Source organism: Melospiza georgiana, chromosome 25 (genome assembly GCF_028018845.1).
Source record: "Melospiza georgiana isolate bMelGeo1 chromosome 25, bMelGeo1.pri, whole genome shotgun sequence".
In the NCBI taxonomy this organism is placed as follows: domain Eukaryota; kingdom Metazoa; phylum Chordata; class Aves; order Passeriformes; family Passerellidae; genus Melospiza; species Melospiza georgiana.
In genome coordinates this window covers 4,355,995-4,369,218 of record NC_080454.1, presented here as the reverse complement: position 1 = coordinate 4,369,218, position 13,224 = coordinate 4,355,995, and the positions used below count along the sequence as shown (strand labels likewise).

General features: G+C 50.7%; 1 pseudogene; it reads left to right on the top strand.

Moving 5' to 3' along the window:
- LOC131093352 (zinc finger protein 850-like) overlaps positions 1–13,224 on the top strand; it is a 115,967-nt pseudogene that overhangs the window by 74,038 nt on the left and 28,705 nt on the right.

Genomic DNA, 13,224 nt, shown 5'->3' with positions numbered 1-13,224 from the left:
CCTATTCTTTTTAGTATAGTTATAATGTATTATATATCATATATCAATAAATCTAGCCTTCTGATCATCAAACAAGATTCTCGTCCTTCTCTCTCACCATGGAGACCTCATCAGGTCGCTGTAACAGTTATCTTCTCTAAAGTTTTGCATGCTGTGCATACCAGGCTCACCACGCTGGACAAACACCGCAAAATGGCTATAAAATGTACAGTTTTAAGGTCTTTTAAAGTTGTCTCACCCAATTAACTCTTAAAATGTACATTATTTCTACTTATCGACCAATAACTCATCCCTTGACTGTCCACATAACCTCTGCACTGTGCTTTCCTTGACCAATCACCCTGTGCCACCAACACTGCAGAAAATGGACTAGATGAAGAAGAAGACAGGGACTACATCCAAATTCCTCCATCTTGCTTCCTATCTACATCATATTAAAAATCCCAAAACCTTTAATTTCTCACCTAAGGGACATGCTATACTACCCTCTATTCTATTTCAGACTTTGGTAAATTGTAAGCTTTCTCAAAGTCCTGAAATCCTCTCCATGGGTGAAGATTAAAGGTAGTGTTTCTCTAGTGGTCAGGACCCCTTTAGAGCAGGCAGAGAAATATTCCCTGTGCCTTGGATTCTCACACATTTAACCTAAAATCCTTTAGTCCTTAACATGTGAAGTTACCCAAAAATGTTCCAGGTAAGTAGGATTAGAAGGAGAAGAAATAGAGAATAATAGAAAGACCGAAGATCTGTAGAAAAACACGCACATAGGTACCAACTGCACAGGTTCCAACATCACCAACAGAGGAACCCCAGGAGAAGGCAGGATCCAGACCCTGGGCTGGCCTTGTGCTCTGGCTTTTAACCCCATGGGCCTGCCCCTGGGGTGGGACTGCCAGTTGTTTGCCCAATCAGAGCCAGGGTAGCACCAGCTGCTAGTGTGTGATTGATTGACTGATTAACAGCTGGGATAATCATAGCTGGCTTAACATCACTCCCTGCTGTGTGATTGACAGCTCTGACAGGCCAGGGCTGGGGGCGGGGCTGTGTCCCACCACAAACCAAGGCCTGACCCGGCCCTGGCCCCACACGGGCATTCCAAGCACCCCAAGGTGTCTCGGGACATCGATCTCATCCAGCCTCTGACAGCGACCACGGTGACACTACAGAACCTCATGAAACCATGGGTCAGTTGTGACAATATGGGTCCAAGGAAACTACGGTGAGACTGTGGAATCCAGGAATCAGGGAATCAAGACCATTGTGCAAGTCATGGACCCTATGGAAGCAAGGATCAGTGATCAAACTGTGGTTTGATTGTGATTGATTTAAAACAGAAACAAGGAGCCATTGTTTCACAGCAGGGCTACATGGGGCCAATGGACCTTTGTGACTCTGTTGGGACTCATGAAGCCAAAAAGCCATTGTAACATTGCCAGACCTCATGGAATCAAGGAGACCATTGTGACAGTGTTAGGACCCATGAAATCAATGGAACATGGAACGGGTCTGCCTGATTTGGCCTCCTGGAGGCTGTCTGAAAAGTCCCACTGAATTTGACATGTCAAGGGCCACTTCCCATCTGACCGTGAAGCAGATGTTCTTCTATTCGTATGGGAAAGAACTGTTTTTCTTGTCTAGGCACCCATGGCCAAAACTGGGGTTCTGCGTCTAAAATTCTCTATAACCAAGGGTTACTCCCAGATAAAATCTGCCTGTACAGTCAAGTCTGGCTAGACTTGGCCTCTGGTGACTGCCTCTCATCTGCCCCTGCACCACTGGGGCTCACTTGTTTCCTTCCTATGGAGATCACTGTGACACTGCAGAGCATTGTGGAACCAACAGGCCATGGTGACACTGCAGGCCCTTGTGGAGCCTGTTACACTGTAGGAACTTGTGGAACCAAGGGGAAAATTGTGGCACTGCAGGGTACAACGGATCCCAGGGGCCACTGTGACACTGTGGGGCCTTGTGGAACCAAGAACATCTTTGTGTCTCTGTTGGACCACATGGTCCCAAGGGGCCAGCGTGAAACAGCGGGGCTTTGTGGAACCAAGGAGAACATTGCTGCATTTCAGGGCCCTGTGGAGCCAAAGGGCCGTTGTGATCCGGCAGGGCACCGTGGATCCATGGAGAGCATTGTGGCATTGCAAGGCCCCAAGGAATCATGGAGAGTATTGTGACACCGTGGGGCCCCACAGAACCAAAGGAACACTGTGACCCTGCAGGGCCTCATGGAAGGAGGGGGCCATTGTGACACTATGGGAAGTTGTGGAAACAAGGAGATCATTGTTGCACTACTGGGCCCCAATGGAACCAAGGGGCCATTGGACACAGCGAGGCTTCATGGAACCATTAGACCATCATGACATTATGGGGCCTTGTGGAACGATGGAGACCATTAAGATACTTAAGGACTTGTGTAACCAAGGGGCCATTATGACACCTGACGGCCTCTTGGAAGCAAGGAGCCATTGTGACACTGCAGGGCCCTGTGGAAGCAAAGGAATATGAAATAGGTGTGACTGTCTTGGCCTCCCAGGGGTCACCTGACAAGTCTGGCTGACCTTGGAATGCTGAAGGCCATTCCCATTTCCCCCTGAAACACTGGGGCTCTGGGCTTTTCTTTTTATGAAGAACAACTGTCCATTTTTTCCAGGCATCCATGGCAAAAATTAGGATTCCACCTCCAAATTTCTCTGTTTCCAAGGATTGCTGCCAGACTTAAGTTGCCAGGACAGCCAAGTCTGGCTAGTGTTTGACTCCTGAGGGGCAGCACTCACCTGTTTTCCAAACATTGGAAAGGGTTCTGTGCTTTTTTTTGTATGGAAAAAAAATCCCTCTTTTCCAGGCACAAATATTTTAAATCAGGACTAGGCATTTGTAATTTCAAATATCCAAGGGTTGCTCCAAGCAAACCTGCCAGGACAGATAGGTCAGGCTTGCCTTGGCCTCTGGTGGTTGCAGTTCATCAGCTCCTGAAACATGGGGCTCTGTGGTTTCCTTCCTATGGAGACCAGTGTGACATTGGGAGCCTTGTGAAATGAAGGGGCCATTGTGATACTGCAGGGCATCATGGTTCCACGGGACCATTGTGACAATGTGGGGCTTCATGGAACCAAGGACATCATTGTGGCTCTGTTGGGCCACATGGTCCCAAGGGGCCAGTGCAAAACAGCAGTGTGGGAGTTAGCCAAGCTGTAACTCAGAGTCAGTCAGATTTTACCCTAAAAGAATTTGGCATGAGTTTCAAGTCATAGGAATCATTCTTTTAACTTAGGGTGAGCTTGAGAGTTCCCCTATAAGCCTTTATGTGTTGTTATGCTAAGTTGTCCAAGTTCTACTCCCCAATTTGTTTATTGGTTACTTGTTTCCTCTATAGGGTTATTGCTCTAGTTTTCTACCCCCAAGTGTCTATGTTGTTGCTTCCCCTTTGTCTCAGGTCTTAGGATCCTACCCCTCGTACAATGCTCGACTTCTCGATGTTTATTGTTTTTCACCCTGGTATTAAAGTTCTTTTTGGGCAACTGCATCAAACCCCCTCCTTGCCCTGAAGTCAAGGAACCAGAGAGGTTTGTTGCCGCCAGCTTCACTGTGACTTTTGGCACCCGAACAGGGACCCTAAAACTCAGGGCTCCCTGTGTCGGTCACATCAGCTGGGGTTAGCTGATGGATAGGCCAGTGCTCCCCGGGATTTTGGATTGTGCCTGGACCGGCAGATTCATTATTGCTTCAAGGGACCTTGCCCAGGATCTGCAGGGACAACCACGGTTTCACCTGCATAGGATTGCAGGTGGGTTTGGGGAAACGCAAGACATTTCTTGCCCATTTTGCCACTGTGTTTTTACAATATGCACCCATGTCTAATCATTGATTTGGGGTGTTCCGGTGGCTATTCCCCATAAGGAAGAGAAGGAGAAAAATGGGCAGCCAGCTCTCCAAAGCATAAAGGAGCATATATGGATGCTTTAATTCTCCCTGATCATGGCATATTATTTTCAAAGAACGAATTAAATCAATCATGAGGTGGATCATTAAAAGTTTTCCAGATGCCTCTACTGAGGAAATCCGTACCATTGAATTTTGGGACTCAGTGAGAGTTAAATTGTACAACCTTTTGATCAAAAGCGACCACATTGAACCCCGCATGCTCCCCATCTTCCACACCATCCTTGAAACCCCTCACCAGCAAGCAGCGTGTTGAAAACTCAATCCATTGGTCACTCCTAATACAGGACTTCCTTTCAAACCTGCCTTTTTCAGACCGTCCACGATGGTCCAAGATGCATCATGCCCGGGAGACTCATGATGGAAAGAGCCTGAATGTGGCTCTGGAGCCTGACCATCCTCCTTCCATCTTGGCTCCTCCACTTCCTGCTACCACAACCTTCTCTTCCACCCTGAATGAACCTCCAGACTCCACCCCCACAACTGCGGGTACTGCCCCCACTATCAATCATTCCACCTCCACCCTGGGCCATGCCTTCAGAACTCCACCATGGAAGTCTGCCATCCTAGATCAAGGCCCTTCCTCCCCAACACCTGACAAAATGGCAGTGCTTTTTGCCTCACCCTTCGACAAAAATATAACCCCATGATCAAAGATACTAAGTCCAACGGTCACACTATTTCTAATCTGAATGTTTCTGCTCCAAGTTATTCTTCCTCCCCAGAAGACAGTTTGGATTCCCCAGAGCCACCTCACCCCTCAACCCCAGAAGATCCCATGGAAAGGATCTGGAAAGAAGCAGTTAAGGAAGGAGACTGGCAAATAGTCTCAAAACTCCTCATTGCCCTAGGGTATTATGAAAGAAGGGGGCAGAATCTGAGGTATCACCCATTGGTTTGCAAGGAAATCAAAGAATCAATGTAGGGCAGCTAAAGACCATAGGAAGGCTTAACTTGTTTTAATGGCCTAATGAGGGCCATGTTTACAGCACATGCCTTAACCCCCTATGATTTAAAATATATTATGACCATGTTGTTGTCACCTACAGAATACACTTTGTGGGAAGGGGGATGGAAGTGTTTAATAATCAATTAATAGAAGACTATGCTAATAGTGAGGCAAGGGCAGAATTGACAATCAACCATCTAGCTGGAGAAGGACAACACAGCCTACCAGATGATCAAGCAGCAGGTATCCCCAGAGAAGTATTGGATGATTTCAAAGAGATGGCTTTGAAAGCTTTATTTCAGGTATTGGATGGCAGTACCCCCAGTTTGGACTACCCTTGGGTGGCTGCAGCTGAAGTTTTAGGAAAATTAGACCATCTTGGGTGTCTGTTAAGTAAGCAAACCAATGCTAACTCCCTCACATTGAGTGGCCTGCTCTCAGATATAGGGACCATCAGACATGCCACCTTGCAGAACAGCGATAGAGTTTTTACTCTGGGCACATAGGCATGGCTGTGTAGAGTCTGAGGGCATGTGTTGCATGAACCTCTCCAGCCACAGTGAGTCAATCCATAAGAGCATTCAGGTACTGAAGGAAGGGTTCAAGAATCTTCAAGTGGAAAACAAAGACTGGGTGAATAAACTCTTCCAATCCAAGGGACTAAAGTGTTGGATGACGTCTAGCTGAAACAGGACCAATTATTGTCTTAGTGGTTGTTGTGGAATTGTTAATTGTCCCATGTTTTTTTGGATGATTTTAGAAAGTCTTAAAAAATTCTTTCAGTTCCATTTTGTTGTAAAACAGAAAGGGGGACGATACTCAACACAGGCTCCTCATGGACTCCTTGGAGGAGAGAATTGGAGGCCAGGATGGCACAAAAACCTCTCAGAGACTCAGTGTGGGAAGAAAAACCCTTAAAAGTACCTAAAAGTATTCTTCAGTCCATAAAGTACCTTAAAAACCTTGAGTATCTCAAGGCATTAATGAGCCCCATTGAGTGTCAGTACAAAGCTCTCCAGGGACTCATTAAAGTAGATAATTTAGGCCATGATTGCAAAATGTATCACAGAGTCTGTATCAAAAGGGAAACACCAAGTACCTTCAAATAGCTCAAGTACCCTGAAGCATTAATGAGCCCCACTGAGTGTTGTTACTGACAAAGTCTCTCCAGGGACTAATTAAAGCAGATAATTGGAGGCCAGGATTGCACAAACCTCTAACAGACTCCAAGGCAAAAGCCAAACCGAAAGTCCTTTGGAAAACCTGCAGTCCATGCAGGGAGCATTCAGGAGTCCCCAGGGCCATTCCTGAAAAAGGCTCCCCATGGACTCCTTCCAGCAGATCCTTGATGCCACTGGGATGTGGGCTAGGGGGTGATGCTGAGGGCAGGACATAGGGCTGACAGTGCCCATCCTGGATGGGGCTGTGCCAGGAGGCCCCAGGGCCTCAGGAAAAGGTGTCTCCTCACCGCCCTTGGTGGCACAGACCCTGCTGCTGTGCCCCAGGGCACCAAGACTTGGATTCTCTTTGTCCCCACCTGTCATCACTGCCTGCAGTTCTCTCCTCTGCCTGGGGCCTGGAGACACTTTCTCAGTTGTGTCCCTCACTGGGACCCATTAAAAGTACAAGAAACTGTGGAGTTGGATCCTGCCTTGGAGTTCTGGAGAGGTTTCTTCAGCTCCCTCTCAGGGATTGATGTTCAGGGCCTGAGCACAAAGCCCCAGAGGCTCATTAAAGTCCTGGTGCTGTGTCTGTGCTGATGAGCTGGGCTGGGCTCCCAGCACAGAGGCAGCTCCTGGTAACCAAGAAGAGCTTCAAAAGCACATTTCTCTTGATGAGCAGCTCTTCTGCCAGCCCAGCAGGGCTGGGACACTGCCTGTAGCCACCCTGGGCACAGCACAGAGGCACAGAGAGCTTCAATCAGTCAGGGCTGGGAAGGTGCTGAGAAGTTCCTGGAGCAGAATCACTGCCAGCCCTTGGCACAGGAACCTCTGGCTGCAGGACAATGCAACTGCAGCTCCTGGAGTGATCTCCTAAAGGTGGAATATCCCAATGCCTACAGACCCTGTGAGTACATTCTCTGATTGTCTCTTGTGCAGAGCAGCCAGGGGTGCCCAGGGCTGTCCTGCAGAGCAGGGTCCTGCAGCCCAGGGTGCTGTGCTGGGGCAGGGACTCTGCTGCCTGCCAGGGACAGCTCTCAGCCAGCTCTGGCAGCTGCTCCCAGCAGTGGGGGACAAGATCTGGGTGGAAGGAGAGAGCTGGTAAGGCTTGGAAGTGTTCTCCTTGTGTGTTCTGGATTCTACATTCTTCAGGACTGCTCCCAGAATGGCACTTAACTGAAGAACATTTTCCAAGCAGATTATAGAGGGAGCACAGCAAGGCAGGGCTGCATAAAAGGGAATATCCTGCTTTAATAATCTACTGCACTGGGTTGCCTGGATGAGAAACTGAACATAGATATTATTCTCTCAGTTCAGGCATAGAATTTATAAAAATACCCTCTCAGATCTGAATAAACCACGCAGTGACAGACATCAGCACAGGGCCCCTCACAGGCAGCATCAGTGTTGCTTTTACAGTCTCCTCAGGGTTCCTCTGAAGTTTTCATCAGAGCCTGCAGAGCCAGAGCTGCCCCTGTTCAGTGCCAGAGCTGGGAGGGGTCTGCAGGGCAGAGCTGAGCCTGCAGGGCTGGGCTTGGCTCTGACAGCACTGGCAGGGCCCAGCAGTGGGCACAGGGAAGCAGCTGCTGGCAGGGACAGCTGCAGGCAGCAGAGCCCTGGGCAGGCAGTGGGGGGAAAGTGTCCCCAGGCTGTGCTGGGATAATTCAATTCCTCTCCAAACCCAATTACTCTGTCATTACTATTTTACAGATCCTCATGCGAAGGGACAGCAAATGTCCAACAACAGCTCCATCAGGCACTTCCTCCTGCTGGCATTCGCAGACACGCGGCAGCTGCAGCTCCTGCACTTCTGCCTCTTGCTGGGCATCTCCCTGGCTGCCCTCCTGGGCAATGGCCTCATCATCAGTGCTGTAGCCTGTGGCCACCACCTGCACACGCCCATGTTCTTCTTCCTGCTCAACCTGGCCCTCACTGACCTGGGCTCCATCTGCACCACTGTCCCCAAAGCCATGCACAATTCCCTCTGGGACACCAGGAACATCTCCTACACAGGCTGTGCTACACAGGTCTTTTTCTTTCTGTTCTTCATTTCAACAGAGTTTTATTTGCTGACCATCATGTGCTATGACCGCTACGTGTCCATCTGCAAACCTCTGCACTACGGGACCCTCCTGGGAAGCAGAGCTTGTGCCCACATGGCAGCAGCTGCCTGGGCCAGTGGCTTTCTCACTGCTCTGCTGCATACAGCCAATACATTTTCCCTGCCCCTGTGCCATGGCAATGCCCTGGGCCAGTTCTTCTGTGAAATCCCACAGATCCTCAAGCTCTCCTGCTCACACTCCTACCTCAGGGAAATTTGGCTTCTTGCTGCTAGTGTCTGTTTAAATTTTGGTTGTTTTGTGTTCATTGTTTTCTCTTATGTGCAGATCTTCAGGGCAGTGCTGAGGATCCCCTCTGAGCAGGGACGGCACAAAGCCTTTTCTACCTGCCTCCCTCACCTTGCCGTGCTCTCCCTTTTCCTCAGCACTGGCACATTTGCCTATGTGAAGCCCCCCTCCATCTCTTCCCCATCCCTGGATCTGGCCCTGTCAGTTCCATACTCGGTGGTGCCTCCAGCCTTGAACCCCCTCATCTACAGCCTGAGGAACCAGGAGCTCAAGGCTGCTGTGAGGAGAATGATGATGGGATGGTTTCAGAAACATTAAACTGCTGGCCAATCTCTGCAAATCACTTGCAAAAGAAGTCATCTTTGATACTTCCTTTTGGTTCAGTAGTGGGAGTTTTTTTTTTTTTCTTTATTTTTCCCTTTCCATATTGTCCAAAAAGAAATGTCATATTTGTTCCATTTCTCATTTTGTTTCTCTCCACCTTCACTGTGGCCAGAGATTGTGTCCATGAGGGGTTGTGCTCTTGGTGGCTTTAATGGAAGTAAAGAATATCCCAGCAGAGTTTTCTGCAGAGATGCCCTTTTGTTGCCTTCCGTGGAGCTGCAGCAGCAATGTCTGTGTGCAGAGCTGGGGGCAGAGGAGCAGTGCTGGCCCAGCAACTGTGCCCAACAGCAGCAACACTTGATGTTGCCAGTGCTGCTGCCGTGGCCCTGCCCCGCTGCCCTGGTTGCCCTGGTGTTGCTGTAGGGCCTGAGAGCTCTCACCGCCGGGCACAGCCCTGGGGGTGGCAGTGCCAGGGCTGCAGCAGGGACAGGCCATGGGCACTGCTGGGGCACCGCTGACGTCTCAGGCCAGGCCCTGGGGGCTCCAGGCTCCTTGCCCAGACTCTCTCAAGAACACGGCCAGGCCAATGCTCAGCACAGAAAAGCCCCATGAGCAGCCCCAGGCTGGCCGTGGGCAGGCTGGGTGCAAACAGCATGGCTGGGGCTGTGCAAGGGCCCTGGGGCAGATGGGAAGGAGCAGCAGAGCAGGGACTGATCCATCCCCAGTGTGCTGGACAGCCCAGGGCAGCGTCCCAGAGCATCCTGATGGAGCTGCCAACAACATCCCCCCTCTGCAGGCCTGGCCTCTCCCCCAGCTCACACAGGTGCCCCATCCTTGCAGGCACAGACACGGCAGAACTGGCTCAGCAGCCCCTGTTTGCATTGCACACAGCAGGCAGGAGCACCGCCATGCTGTTGCTGTGGGGACATGAACCTGAGGGAGAACAAATGCCATCATCCCTTTGGGGCCAGCAAGGGCTGGAGGACACCAAGGAAACCACTCAGCTTTATCCTGGCCTCTGCAGTCAGCCAGAAAGTTTGTTTCCATCAGCTGGGAGTTTCTTGTGCCACTGCAGACGCTGTTGCTCAGAGCCAGCGCTGCCTGGCAGCCACCCCCAAACTGCCCTGAGCATTTCCTTTGCTTCACCTTTGCTTTCTTTACTCTTCCTTCTACAAATTTCTTCCTATGGCCCACCCCTGTTCCCTCCCCTGCCAACAGCCCATCCCTGTTTGCCCTTTCCTCTCTGGCCCCACTCCCCATTGCAGTTCCTGACTTGGCCCCATGGGAATGTCTCTTGGGCAGGAGGATCATCCTACAAGTGCTGCAGGAATTGTCTGCAGGCTCCTGCAGTGCCTCGTGCTGCTCCCTTGTCAGAGGCAACCCAGGCCGGGGATGCACATCTGGGCTGCTGTGTCTGGCTCTGAGGCTCCCTGTTCTGGGCAGTGAGGAGGAGCTGCAGAGGCTCTGCAGGACTGACAGGATGGGCTTTGGGGCTGGCAGGAGAAGCTGAGGGACCTCAGCTTCTCCTGAGTCTGGCCAGGCCTGACTCTGCCAAAGGCAGAGCTCAGCTGCCCTTGGGGTCTGCAGGAACAATCCAGAGCCCAAAGAGCCTCCATGGCTGTGCTGGAGACCAAGGCTGCAGCAGGGAAATGCAGGGCTGCTGTGGGATGGGGAGGGCATTGAATTCCAGCACACACCTCAGGTCCCTGATGATCTTGGCACCAGGCTGGGCCCTGTTTCAGACTGGAGGAAGAGTGACACAAAACTACAACTAAGATGCCTTTGTCTATATACCTTCCTATATGGCAATCCCTTGTTGATAGTGGACATGTCAGATGTTGCTGGGATGTCACAAGGAGCTGAAGGAAAAATTTGGATGCTTCTTAAATTTTATCATGTTCACATTTTTTATGTTGACCATGAAGAAAAACATTTCTGTGTCTCTGAGTCTCACCAGTTCTTGGTCCCTTAAGGGACCCAAACCTGATGAGTTGAGGTTCCCACTGCAGGGGCTGCACTTGGACCTCCCTCCATCCCCAGAGCAGAGCTCCCTTGTCCCAGAAAGTCCCTCGCAATGCAGGGATGAAGGAAACAGGACAGGCTGTGGGGAGCAGGGGCAGGGCAGAACCAAGGAAGAGAATAACTTTTGCATTTAATGGAGTTGTGCCTTCCCTTGCCTTTGTTGGCTGACAAGAAATGAACATCCCTCTGTGTCTCGGGCAGCTCCTTCTCCAAGGAAACCCGGTGGAATTGGAGCTGAGGAGCTGAAAGCTGCAGGTGCAGCCTGGGCTAGAGGGAGCTCAGATTTGCACAACGCTGCTCTGAGTGCCAGGGCTTGGATGGGGGAAATGGTGGAGTGGGGGTAGAGACAGAGTCTGATTGATTGTCAGCCATGAAGGGTCCTGATTTTCATATTTATTCAAACTGCATAAGGAGGTACTTGGATTCAGTGTCAATTGGAGACTGCACATATCAGTTTATTAACAGGGAAAAAAAGTAAACAGGACCTAATAAATGGAGTGTGGAATGTGGCTGGGAAAGCTCTGCCTGGGCTGTGCCAAGAAGGACACACAAGCCTGACCCTCATTCCCCAAACAAGTTTCTCAAGGAGGCATTTAAAAGGAATTCGAGTTGTTTGTGTCCGCTGAGCTGGACTCCCTGGAGAAATACCAACAAGACATTCTCAGGAGCTCAAAACAACCAAACAGCCTTTACTAGCAACTTTAGAAAATCAGAGAAGCTTTGGCAAAAGTTTAATAGGACATTCAATCAAAAAATGAAAAAACACTTCTCAAAGCATGAATTTGGCCCATTCAACTTCACAAACTCTAAGCCTGTTCAATTTTAAGTTGCTCAAAATTTGCAAGAAGAGGGAATTAGAGATAAAGACAAATAGGATACAGAGAAGCACACACGCAGCTACCAACTCCTGCATTCCAGCACTGCTCAGATAGAAATTCCAAGAGGAGGTAGGGTCAAAATGTGTGCTTACCTTGGGATCAGCCTTAAATACCCCTTGGTCTTCCTGGGCCCTTCCCTCAGGTGGGACTTGGGCTCATTTGGTCCCTCAGGAACTGGGCTGGGGGCTGCAGGGGTGGCTGTGGAGCATTGCCTGTGCTGTGCCAGGGACTGGCAGACACTGCTGGGCTGGGATAGAGGCTCTGGGGGTTATTGAGGTTCCATGGCAGGGCAAGGCTGGACCTGCCCCTTCCTCCCTCACACACAAAATGTTTCCAGCCAACAATCTCCTCCAGTCTGCCACAACAGGGAATGTTGGAGGTGGAACCCAAATTTGCCCATGGGAAGCTGGTTAAGAAGGACAGGCCTTTTCCATAGCACAGAGCCTCAGTGTTTGGAAGGCAGGTGACAGCCTCACTAGGCCAAGGCCAGCCAGACTTGTCAGGAATGGCAGATTTTGTCTGGGTGTTATCTTTGGATTAAGGGAATTTTGTGGTGGAACCCAATCTCGGCCATGGGTGCCTGGAGCAACTGGCAGTGACTGAGTCTACACTGAGGGCAACTGGGATTGACTGGGACCATGCTGGGGGAGACTGGGATCAGAGTGAACTCATACTGGGATCATACTTGGAGTGACTGGGTAAATGCTAGGCACCACTGAGAGCAACTGGGATCAGACTGGGACCAGCTAGGACCATGCTGGGAGTAACTGGGATCATATTGGGAGGAAATGGCACCATGCTGACGGTGACTATGGTCATTCTGGGATGATACTGGAAGTGACTAGGTGAAGGCTGTGGGCAACTGGGATCATGCTGGGGCAACCAGGATATACAGGAAGTGACTGGAATCATGCTGGAGGTGACTGGGAGCTACTGGGCGTGAATAGAAACACACTGGGGGCAACTGGGATATACTGGGAGAGACCAGAAGTGACTGGGATCACAGAGGAACCATAAAGGAAGTTAGTGGAAGAATACTGGGAGTACCTGGAAGCGACTGGAATTATACTGGGTAACTTAGAAGGACTGGGACCATACTGGGGGCAAATGGCACTGTACTGAGAGTGACCGGGTTCATACTGGAATCATACTGGGAGGGACTGGAACCATACTGGGAGTGCCTGGAACTATAGTAGGGGTGAATGGGAACACCTGAGACCATGCTGGGATCATACTGGGAGTGACTGTGATGATACTGGGATCATACTGAGTGACTGGGACCATCCTGGGGGTGACTGAGAGCCACAGGGCCCATGCTGGGAGTGACCTGGGGGGAACTGGGGGAACTGGCCCAGCTGGGGCTCAGGGTTGTTCTCCCCTAGGGCTGCCCCGGGTTCTGCTGCCACCCCTGGCCCCACAGAGCCGAGGGAAAAGGGACAGCTTAGGGACAGGGGACACGGATGGGGACAGCTGAAGGACAGGGGACAACTGAGGGAAAGGGGATAGCCATGGGACAGGGCACAGCCAGGGAACATGGCCTGGCCGAGGGACACTGAGCTCCAGCACTTTGGGCTGTTCCCTTGGTCTGCCAGCACAGG